This window comes from Triticum aestivum, chromosome 2B (genome assembly GCF_018294505.1).
Source record: "Triticum aestivum cultivar Chinese Spring chromosome 2B, IWGSC CS RefSeq v2.1, whole genome shotgun sequence".
NCBI lineage: Eukaryota > Viridiplantae > Streptophyta > Magnoliopsida > Poales > Poaceae > Triticum > Triticum aestivum.
This window is the reverse complement of record NC_057798.1, coordinates 774996683-775007149: the sequence shown is the minus strand read 5'-3', so window position 1 is coordinate 775007149 and position 10467 is coordinate 774996683. Positions and strand designations below refer to the sequence as shown.

Sequence of the window (10467 nt, the reverse complement as noted above, 5' to 3'; positions counted from 1 at the left end):
AACTCCTGAAGACGAAGGCTAAAAACAAATGGACCGACACTAGCCTCGATGAGCATCTCAAGTACCTAAAGGACGTTCTTCCCGCGGGTAATCTGTGTCCTACTAGTGTTGATGAGGCCAAGAAGATCGTGTGCCCTCTTGATCTAGCACACGTTAGATACCATGCATGCATCAACGATTGCATAATTTATCGGAAGGAGCACGCGGAAAAAACAAGCTGTCCGGTGTGCAATGCTTCTCGATACAAGAAGGCCGGGAAGAAATGTCCCCAGAAAGTTGTATGGTACTTACCGATCACTCCCCGTCTCCAGAGGTATTTTTTAGATCCCAAGGAAGCAAAGCTAATGTGCTGTCACGCGGAGAGGAAGAAGCCCGACGATTGAGATGATCCGAAGCTGAGACACGTGAAGGATGGAAGCCAGTGGAGAGCGTTGAACAGCTTCTATCGATATTTTGAATGTGATGCAAGGAACATCGTGCTCGCCGCGTGTACCGATGGCATGAATCCGTTTGGCAACCAGAACACCAACCATAGCACATGGCCCGTGTTTGTATGGATGTACAACCTCCTCCCTGGTTGTGCATGAAATCGAAGTACATTCACATGAGCATGCTTATTCAAGGGCCGAAACAACCAGGAAATAATATTAATTTGTATCTGAGGCTACTTCAAGAGGAGTTAGACACGTTATGGAAAACACCGGCCAAGACATGGGACGCCAGCAAAGGTGAGTATTTCAACATGAGAGCCGCGCTGATCACGACAGTGCAGGACTATCTCGGTTACGGATATGTGGCATGCCAGGTGTGCCATGGATATTGCGGATGCACGTGGTGCATGGATGATACGACGTCTTAGCAGCTAACGTCAAGGAAAGATGGCGGGTCTGGGAAAATCGTGTACATGGGGCATCGAAGATGGCTTGAACAGGACGACCCGTGGAGAAACCATGGAGATCTATTCAATGGTTACGCTGAGCATCGAGGACCTCCACGTAAGCGGAGCGGTGCCGAAATCGATGAGCTGTTGAAAAACTAGAAGGAGTGCCCCGCGCCGGGAAAGACGATGAGAAAGGCGCCGGAGCCGCTGCTGAAGGTATGGAAGATGAGGTCTGTGTTCTGGGACTTGGAGTACTGGCACAAACTCGATACACCTCATTGCCTTGATCAAATGCATATCTGTAAGAATGTCCTTGAGAGCTTGCTCGCAACACTGATGAACATGCCGGATAAGACCAAGGATGGGCCGAAGGCAAGAAAAGACTTGCAAGATTTGAAAATCAGGGAAGATCTGCACATGCCGGCCCGTAAAATGTCAGACGAGACAGAGACGGAGACAGAGGCACGGGAGAAGAAGGTCAAGAAAATAAAGAAAGAGAATTATTGCCCCCCTTCTTGCTTCACCTTAAGTCAGGCTGAGATCAATCAATTCTTTAAGTGCCTTACCGGAGTCAAAGTTAGTTCCGGTTACTGTGGCAAGATAAGCAGATATCTAGACACGGACAAGAAAAGGTTCAGCGGGATGAAGTCTCATGACTGTCATGTGATGATGACGTAGATACTACCTGTTGCCCTTAGAGGGATAATGGACAAGCACGTCCGTGACACGCTTATTGGTCTCTGCAACTTTTTCGACGTCATCTCTCGAAAGTCGATCAGTGTGAAGCAGCTCCAAAGGCTACAGGAAGAGATCGTTGTGATACTGAATGAGCTTGAGATGTACTTCCCGCCCGCGTTCTTCGACGTGATGGTGCATCTGTGTGTCCATATTGTGGATGACATAATAGACCTGGGGCCGTCATTCCTGCACAACATGATGCCGTTTGAGAGGATGAATGGGATCATCAAAGGATTCGTTCGTAACATGTCCCGTCCGGATGGAAGCATCGTCCAGGGCTATTTGGCACAAGAGTGCATCTCTTTCTGTTAGAATTTTCTATATGGCGCAGACCAGCCGCCTGGTGCTAGTGTTGGTTTGCCCGTTAACAAGCACGATGGGAGGCTCGAAGGAGATGGTCACTGCAACGGTCGCAGGGAACTGCACGTGGCATACTCAGATCGATGCAGCGACTTTGACAGAGCAAACTTGGTAGTGCTACAACACCTAGACGAGGTAGATCCTTTCGTGGCACTGCACAAAGAAATTATCGCAAAGAAGTATCGTGACCGGGGGGTATGCAGGACGGACGCCGAAGTTACTAGAGAGCACAACTCCACTTTCCTGCATTGGTTCAAAGAGCATATTATTGCTAATCCCCCGGAGGAGGGCTCTAAGGACGGATTGCTCATATACGCCTTAGCACATGGCCCCTCGCCCAACCTCGTAACCTATCAGGCATATGATATCAACGGATACACGTTCTACACGAAGGCAAAAGATATGGACAGTGATGATCAGAACTCAGGGGTGACGATGGAATGCATGACCGGCAGCGATAACGACACAACTGAACAATTTTATGAAAGGGTCGAGGAGATCTGGGAGCTTGACTACTCTGGACTGCACAACACTACGATGTTCCGTGTCAGATGGGCTAAGAATGTCGAAAGAGAAAGCCGGATGTTCACTACCATGACTATACCCGACACCAAGAGCGCTACCGTGAACGCTATCGCAAAAAACGAGCCATGGGTACACACTAAGCACGTGACACAATGCATCTTCGTAACTGACCAGCGCAATCCCAGCCGTGTTGTCGTGAGGAGAGGCAAAAGGAACATCATTGGAATGGATGGAGTCGCCAACGAGGAAGACTATGATCAGTACGGCAACCCAATGAGGGAAGATGACGATGATGATGAAGTATACGTCAAAAGAAGAATCAATACTACATTACCTAAGAAAAATCGTACTCCATGGAAAAGGCAAAGTCACAATGAGGGGCTCAATTATTCTTCGACGAACAAGAAGGGAAAGAAGCTGACTCAAAAATGAAAACGTCAGCACTGAGGAAACGTATGTTATGGGTCCAATGATGTGTAATATATATATGTTCCTATTTTATATACACACTTAGCCATTATTATGCATGGGTCCAATGATGTGTAATATATATGTTCCTATTTTGCATACATATTTAACCGTCAAATGATGCAATATATATCGCCCTCCCTTCGTTCACTGCCCTCGGGAAATAAAAGTGGGATAAAATAAAGGAAAAGAAAAAGGCAAACTGGCAATAGCGACGGTAGTAGCAGCGCGTTTTGCATAAACCGCTGCAGCTACTGAATTTAGTAGTAGCGCATTTTACCTAAACCGCTGCAGCTACTGATGTTAGTAGCAGCGCGTTTTGATGTAACGTGCTACTGCTACGTCCACTTAACCCAAAATTCTCACTCGCCCTGCTTCATCCCGCCATTTCCCCCCAAATTCCCACTCTCTCTCCCCCGTCGCACCGCGGCGCCCGACCGGCCCCGGCGCTCGCCCCCGACTCCGCCAGCGCCGGCGCTAGCCCCCGACCCCGGCGCTCGCCCCCGTCCCAGCCCTCGACCCCGACCCCGGCGCCGACGCTAGCCCCCGACCCTCAACCCCGACCCCGCCGCTCGCCCCCGACCCGGCCGGCCCTCGCCCCCGACTCCGGCGCCGGCGCTCGCCCCCGACCCCGGCGCGCTCGCCCCCGACCCGTCGGCCCTCGCCTCCCTCCTCTCCCCTGCCGACCGTCGTCGGGCCTGCCTCCTCGCCCCTGCACTCTCTGTAAACCCCCCCCCCTCTCTGCTAGAGTTCTTCAGTTATGTTAATTAATTAGGTTATCTATTTAGTTATGAATTTAGCTAGGTTTCAAAATTAGCTGAATTTATATGCAAATTTGAACTGGACATGTGATATGTGCATATGTCATGTTTTGGACATGTCATGTTTGGAAAATGATCCGAGTGGCCTATGTTACGCCGGAATGTTGATTCATTTCCGTTCCGGTGAATTTCAGGCGCTCGATATGTCCATTTTTTTAGCAAAGGTCATGCCGAAATTTCCCGTGAATAAAGGCATGATTTGTGCTACATAGTTGGCATATCGAGTGCTGGCACATAGATTTGGAACGTCAGCTGCCGCACGTGTGGGTTGGCATGCTGCTGCAGCCACGCCTTGATCCGCTCCAGCTCCCAGCCCACACGGGAGCGGCGGGGCCGGCGGAGCGCGCATTTGCACCGGGGAGGTCGGGCCGGGGCGGCTCATTAGGGTTTAGGGTTTAGGTCCTCCGCTCGCGTGACGCAGAGGATCCAAAGGGAGACGGCGGCGGGGCGTGCTCTCCACTCTCTACCGAAGCTGTTTTGGACGGTGATGGAAGAGTTTGGAAACATGGGCGCGAGCAGAGCAGCAGTACTACTGTAGTAGTACCACTTCAAGCCTTGGAGGGGAAGGAAGGTGGTGCAACAAGGATGGGACGGCGGGACGGGCCCTTGTGCCACGCGGCGGGACCTGGCCGTGCTTGAGAATGGCTGCCTGCCAGTGCCAGTAGATAGCAAGTCGCTCGTCTTGTTCGTCAACGCTGCAGCCTGAGTAGTCCATTCGTCTCACACTCCGTGCAACAAGCAACATCTAGAATAGGCCAGTAGAAACCGCTGCTTCCCCTCACTCTTTTGTGCACGGGCCTCGCTGCACCCCCTCCCTCCCTCCTCATCCTCACACCTCCCAGAGCTTGGCGCCGCCGGCCACCTCGGCTCAGCATGTATCGCATCTGCGAGGTTCAGCTTTACTAGGGGCTTTCTCGAATTCGATTCTTATTCATCGAATTCGATTAATATTTATCGAATTCGATTCTTTTTCAACGAATTCATTTCTTATTCATCGAATTCGATTGTGAATTCATCAAACAAGGTGTTACCTCCTCCGGGAGGGCCCTAAACCTGGGTACTTCACGTATCCGCGCTCTGGCGCAATCCCTGCGGGTGCTGAATCTGCAGAGCGCTGCCCCAACACCTATCTTAGCCACCCCGTGGCATATGCCTTCTGCAACACCATGTCAGTACCTGACGGGTACTACCATTCCATACCCGCACCCGCCAAGTGAAACTTTTATCCGTCGGGTTACCCGTATATGCATGCGGGTAGGAGGTCGCGTCGCGCGCTTCATATCTTGCATTCTAAGACCCGTGTCGACAAGGGAGCCTATGAGTTGTCTGCCATGTAGGCGGGGGCCGGCTCTAACTGAGACCATGACACGTGGTTTGCAGCCTACACGCGGCAGCGGGTTCTGTTCACAAAGGCCAATCTCTGCCCACGCAAATCGACACCCCATACGACTTTTTGAGAATGCTTCTTGCCACAGGTAATTTCGACTAGCCCTTCTTGGTTCTAGATTCGGGGCCGGCGTCGGCGGCTCCGTCCCGTCTCCGCGAGGTGCGTGTGAACAATGCCTCTCCCTTCATCTCTCTGGTTGCTTGTGTGTTGGATGGTTGGTTCCTATTTGCATGATAATTGTTGGACTACTACTCCTGCTGGTCGCAACCGTAAACAAGCTCAAAGCTCACACCAGCCCACCTCCCTCATTCCAATAGAGGAGAAGGAGAAGGAAGAGGCTCCCTCGAGTGAAGAATATCTCATTCTTTTACCAATAGAGGAGAAGGAGAAGGAAGAGGCGCCCTCGAGTGAAGATTTGTTAAGTGGGCGTGGTCGGAGGCTCCTTCAAAAATCCATGGTAGTTGTGCATGTGGTAGGCGCGAGAGAAGGGTGGCCGTTGCCGCGTTTCTCTAGCGTAACAGAGAAGAAGCAGACGAGTCACGGAGAAGATGGTATTGTTCGATGACAACTAGAGCATCACCGTTTGCTTGGTCCCGGAAGCAACGATATTTTTCAGCGGTAACACTTTCATTACCGCGCGTGGCCGCTGAGACAATGTAATGCCAATGCGTGTCCTCGTCCTGGTATCGTAAGGCCGACACGTGTTCTCGTCCTCGGCCTTTTAAGCTGTTGGACCGAGGCCCAAGAGTAGTTGATGGCTTGGCCTGGCCCAATAGATACGAGTTCACAGAGAGATTTTTAAAAAGGTCTTTACGGTTTTTAAATGTTTGTGCATTTAGAAAATGTTCACGGTTTAGAAAAAATGTTCGCATATTAAAAAAAGTCTTCAGAATTTTGAAAACGAATGTTCGGGAAATGAAAAATGTTCATGATTTTTTTACATAGTTCGTCTATTAAAAAATGTTGATGAATCTGATTCGCCTCCGCCACCCAATGCCTCTGAAAGCCGGTGTGATGTACCTGACAATTGACCCGACAAAGACCGAGTCCGGGGAGATCTGATACCAGCGATGCGAAGAGGGGAAGAAGAACCACCAGTGTGGGAAGAGGATTTGCCGGCGATGCGCCGGTTGGAACAGCCACAGACACAACCAGCTGGATCCCCTTCCATTTGATGCGGTGATGTGGCAGGGCAGCCAGTCGGAGCCTTCAATGCGGTGCAGCCAGTTGGAACAGCCACAGACACAACATGTTGCTTTTGGTCTGCCGTTGCTTCTGGATGCTGCCACGTTGCTCTTGGATCTAAAGATACTTGATGACCTTCACACTTTCGCGTAGGTGATTTGGAGGAGATAAAAAAAATCACTTGCTTACAAAAATTGACTTAACTGAGAGAAAACGGTTCATCCCTAAACAAGTGATTTTTTTGGAGAATCTCCAAATTAGCTAAAGGATGAGGTCGAAAAATCACTTGCTTTACAGTCGAACACGAACACCATGCAGCTTAAAAGTGAAGAAAAAAATGGGATAAAGAGAGACCAGATCGGATGTGATTTGGAACGTGAGCTGCCGCACGCGTGGGTTGGCATGCTGCTGCAGCCACGCCTTGTTCCGCTCCAGCTCCCAGCCCACCACGGCAGGGAGCGGCGGGGCCGGCGGAGCGCGCATTTGCGTCGGGGAGGTCGGGCCGGGGCGGCTCATTAGGGTTTAGGGTTTAGGTCCTTCGCTCGCGTGACGCGGAGGACCCAAAGGGAGATGGCGGCGGGGCATGCTCTCCACTCCCTGCCGAAGCTGTTTTGGACGGTGATGGAAGAGTTTGGAAACATGGGCGCGAGCAGAGCAGTAGTACTACTGTAGTAGTACCACTTCAAGCCTTGGAGGGGAAGGAAGGTGGTGCAACAAGGATGGGACGGCGGGACGGGCCCTTGTGCCACGCGGCGGGACCTGGCCGTGCTTGAGAATGGCTGCCTGCCAGTGCCAGTAGATAGCAAGTTGCTCGTCTTGTTCGTCAACGCTGCAGCCCGAGTAGTCCATTCGTCTCACACTACGTGCAGCAAGCAACATCTAGAATATGCCAGTAGAAACCGCTGCTTCCCCTCACTCTTCTGTGCACGGGTCTCGCTGCACCCCCTCCCTCCCTCCTCATCTTCACACCTTCCCAGAGCTTGGCGCCGCCGGCCACCTCGGCTCAGCATGTATCGCACCTGCGAGGTTCAGCTTTACCAGGGGCTTTCTCGAATTCGATTCTTATTCATCGAATTCGATTGTTTTTCAACGAATTCATTTCTTATTCATCGAATTCGATTGTGAATTCATCAAACAAGGTTTACCTCCTCCGGGAGGGCCCTAAACCTGGGTACTTCACGTGTCTGCGCTCCGGCGCAATCCCTGCGGGTGCCGAATCTGCAGAGCGCTGCACCAACACCGATCTTAGCCACCCCGTGGCATATGCCTTTTGCAACACCACGTCAGTACCCGACGGGTACTACCATTCCATACCCGCACCCGCCAAGTGAAACTTTTATCCGTCGGGTTACCCGTATATGCATGCGGGTAGGAGGTCGCGTCACGCGCTTCATATCTTGCATTCTAAGACTTGTGTCGACAAGGGAGCCTATGAGTTGTCTGCTGTGTAGGCGGGGGCCGGCTCTATACCAGAACACCAAGACTTCCTGAATCTTCCAAATGTGGCTCATGATTCCCATCTGTTCGAACTCTCTATATATCAAACCAGTCAATATTAGAGGCAATGCTTCTTTTAGCAGAAAAAACAGTAAAGTTGAAAAAGGGAACAAACCTTCTTCAAGGGCATCTTCAACTGAGTGAAAGAACTGGATGAGCTCACACTACTTGGCTGAATCTGCAAAAAATCAGCTGTGTCAAGGACATTTCTTCATTAAAGAATTACCAAAGCTCTAGAATTCTCAATATTGAGCACCACATAATCTTTAAGCAGTCACCCTGCTGTCCAGCATTTTACTGCAGCTCTCTACTACAGCAACGACTAACAATATTACAAGAGCTATCAAGACTAAATTTATCACGAACTGCTTGTTTTCAGTGAATCACCACACTCCATAGTAGACACTAGGTGAATCTGGACACTATTAGGAAACACTAGGTGGATCACCACACTTATTAAACCAACACGCCATGAATATAGCTAAATTTGCACATCACATCAAATTTTAGAACAAACCTAAGCATTTACCACCCTGAATCTACAGCTAGCAGAGGCGAGCCATGCAACGCCTCCTACAAATTTGCCGCCGAGGGCGGCGGCAGCGGCGGCTTGTAAACAAGTGGAGTTGTGCCCCTCGTCCGAGAGGCAGCAGCCGAGCAGTCAGGCGAGGCGGCGACCAGCGCTCGGTCCACCGGTATCTGGCTGCTAGCGTCCGACCACCCTAAACCCGAGGTCCTACTGAAAACGGGTTGGAAGAACGAACATACCCGGGGTCGTTTGAATCTCCTGGCCTTCGCTGGTCGCAGCGCCTACCCAATCCCTCCGGCCAGCCTTCGCCGGGCGTCGCTTGGATCTGGTTTCTCTCTCCGGGCAGCCTTGCTTTGATTCCGAGTCTGAACCATTGAAGATATAGGTAGGATGTATACGCGTGCATAGGGTTTCGGGCAGCCTTAGCAGCAAATGCGATTTGACTGCTCGAGTAGGAGCCGGCGGCGGCGGCCAGAACTTCCATAAGTGCTTGAGGCGACTGCGAACACGCGTCTGGTGAGGAAGACGGGGTTTGGGAGGTGAGTGTGTGTCTATGGCTGGTGGGCCAAGGCGAGTTGCCAGGTTTTGGACAGGGTTTGGTGAGGCTAGGGTTGCTCTCTTTATGTCACGCCTATAGCTGGCCAAATGGGCCGTTTTTGTTTTCGGGCCGGCCCGTGAGCACGCCGGCACGGCCCGCCTTGGGCCAGGCACGACACGGGCTAAACGGGCCGGGACCGGCACGCGGCATGCCCTGGGCCAAAACGCTCAGTGCATCAAATAACAGGCTGAAAATATACGGCCCACCGTGCTAAACGGGCCAACGTGCCGGCCTGTTTACTAACTGGGCCGTGCCTGGTCCTGGGGCCGCAGCACGCGGGCCGGCATGGCACGGCCCGTATTCATTTGTTTAAAATATTCATATAATAATTTTTAATATAAAATAAAATCGGTATTTTATTTATATTCAAATACTTTTTATTATATTTATCTTCATATAAGAATATGTTTTTATGAAATACATATGTTGGTGGGGTCGCCGATGGAAGAGCGCCAGCCAGGGCCACACCAGCGTGTGCGTTGCCGGCGAGCTCCAGCAGATCGGAGAATATGTTTTTATGAAATACATATGTTGGTGGGGTCGCCGATGGACGTGCGCCACCCAGGGCCACACCAGCGTGTGCGTTGCCGGCGAGCTCCAGCAGATCGGTGGTGTCCGGGAAGAAGAGGTTGTCCGTCATCATCACGGAGATCGACAACCTTGAGTGCCCCCCATGTGTGACGCCATAGCTGGTGCTTTTATGAGCGCGTGCGTTGCCGGTGAGCTCAAGCAGCTTGGTGGTGAGGTACTCGAGGATGGTCGCGAGGTAGATGGGGGCGCCGGAGCCGACGCGCTGCGCGTAGTGGCCCTTCTTGAGGTAGCGCCCGATGCGGGCGATTGGGAACTCGAGGCCAGCGTTGCACATCACGCTCCCTTGCACACACGCGTGCCGGCACGGCACGGCTCGTATCTATTTATTTAAAATATTCATATAATAAATGTTGGTGGGGTCGCCGATGGACGCGCGCCATCCAGGGCCACACCAGAGTGTGCGTTGCCGGCGAGCTCCAGCAGATCGGTGGTGTCCGGGAAGAAGAGATTGTCCGTCATCGTCACGGAGATCGACAACCTTGAGTGCCCCCCCCCCCCAATGAAATGCATATGTTGGTGGGGTCGCCGGTGGACGCGCGCCAGCTAGGGCCACACCAGCGTGTGCGTTGCCGGCGAGCTCCAGCAGATCGGTGGTGTCCGGGAAGAAGAGGTTGTCCGTCATCATCACGGAGATTGACAACCTTGAGTGCCCCCATGCGTGACGCCATAATGTACTTGGGGTTACTGGGAGTACTATCCCCGAGGAGCTGGTGCTTTTATGAGCGCGTGCATTGCCGGTGAGCTCCAGCAGCTCGGTGGTGAGGTACTCGAGGACGGTCGCGAGGTAGACGGGGGCGCCAGAGTCGACGCGCTGCGTGTAATGGCCATTCTTGAGGTAGCGCCCGATGCGGGTGATGGGGAACTCGAGGCCAGCGTTGCACATCACGC

The 10467-nt window shown here is 52.1% G+C and overlaps 1 long non-coding RNA gene across 1 annotated transcript; it reads right to left on the bottom strand.

Annotated features, from left to right (window-relative positions):
- Positions 1 to 6362: 6362 nt before the first annotated feature.
- LOC123042660 (uncharacterized) lies at positions 6363 to 8959 on the bottom strand. The gene is made up of 3 exons (XR_006418859.1): positions 8630 to 8959; positions 7977 to 8039; positions 6363 to 7897 (listed from the first exon to the last, which is right to left on the bottom strand). It is a non-coding gene; the product is annotated as an uncharacterized lncRNA (long non-coding RNA).
- Between the last annotated feature and the right edge of the window lie 1508 nt (positions 8960 to 10467).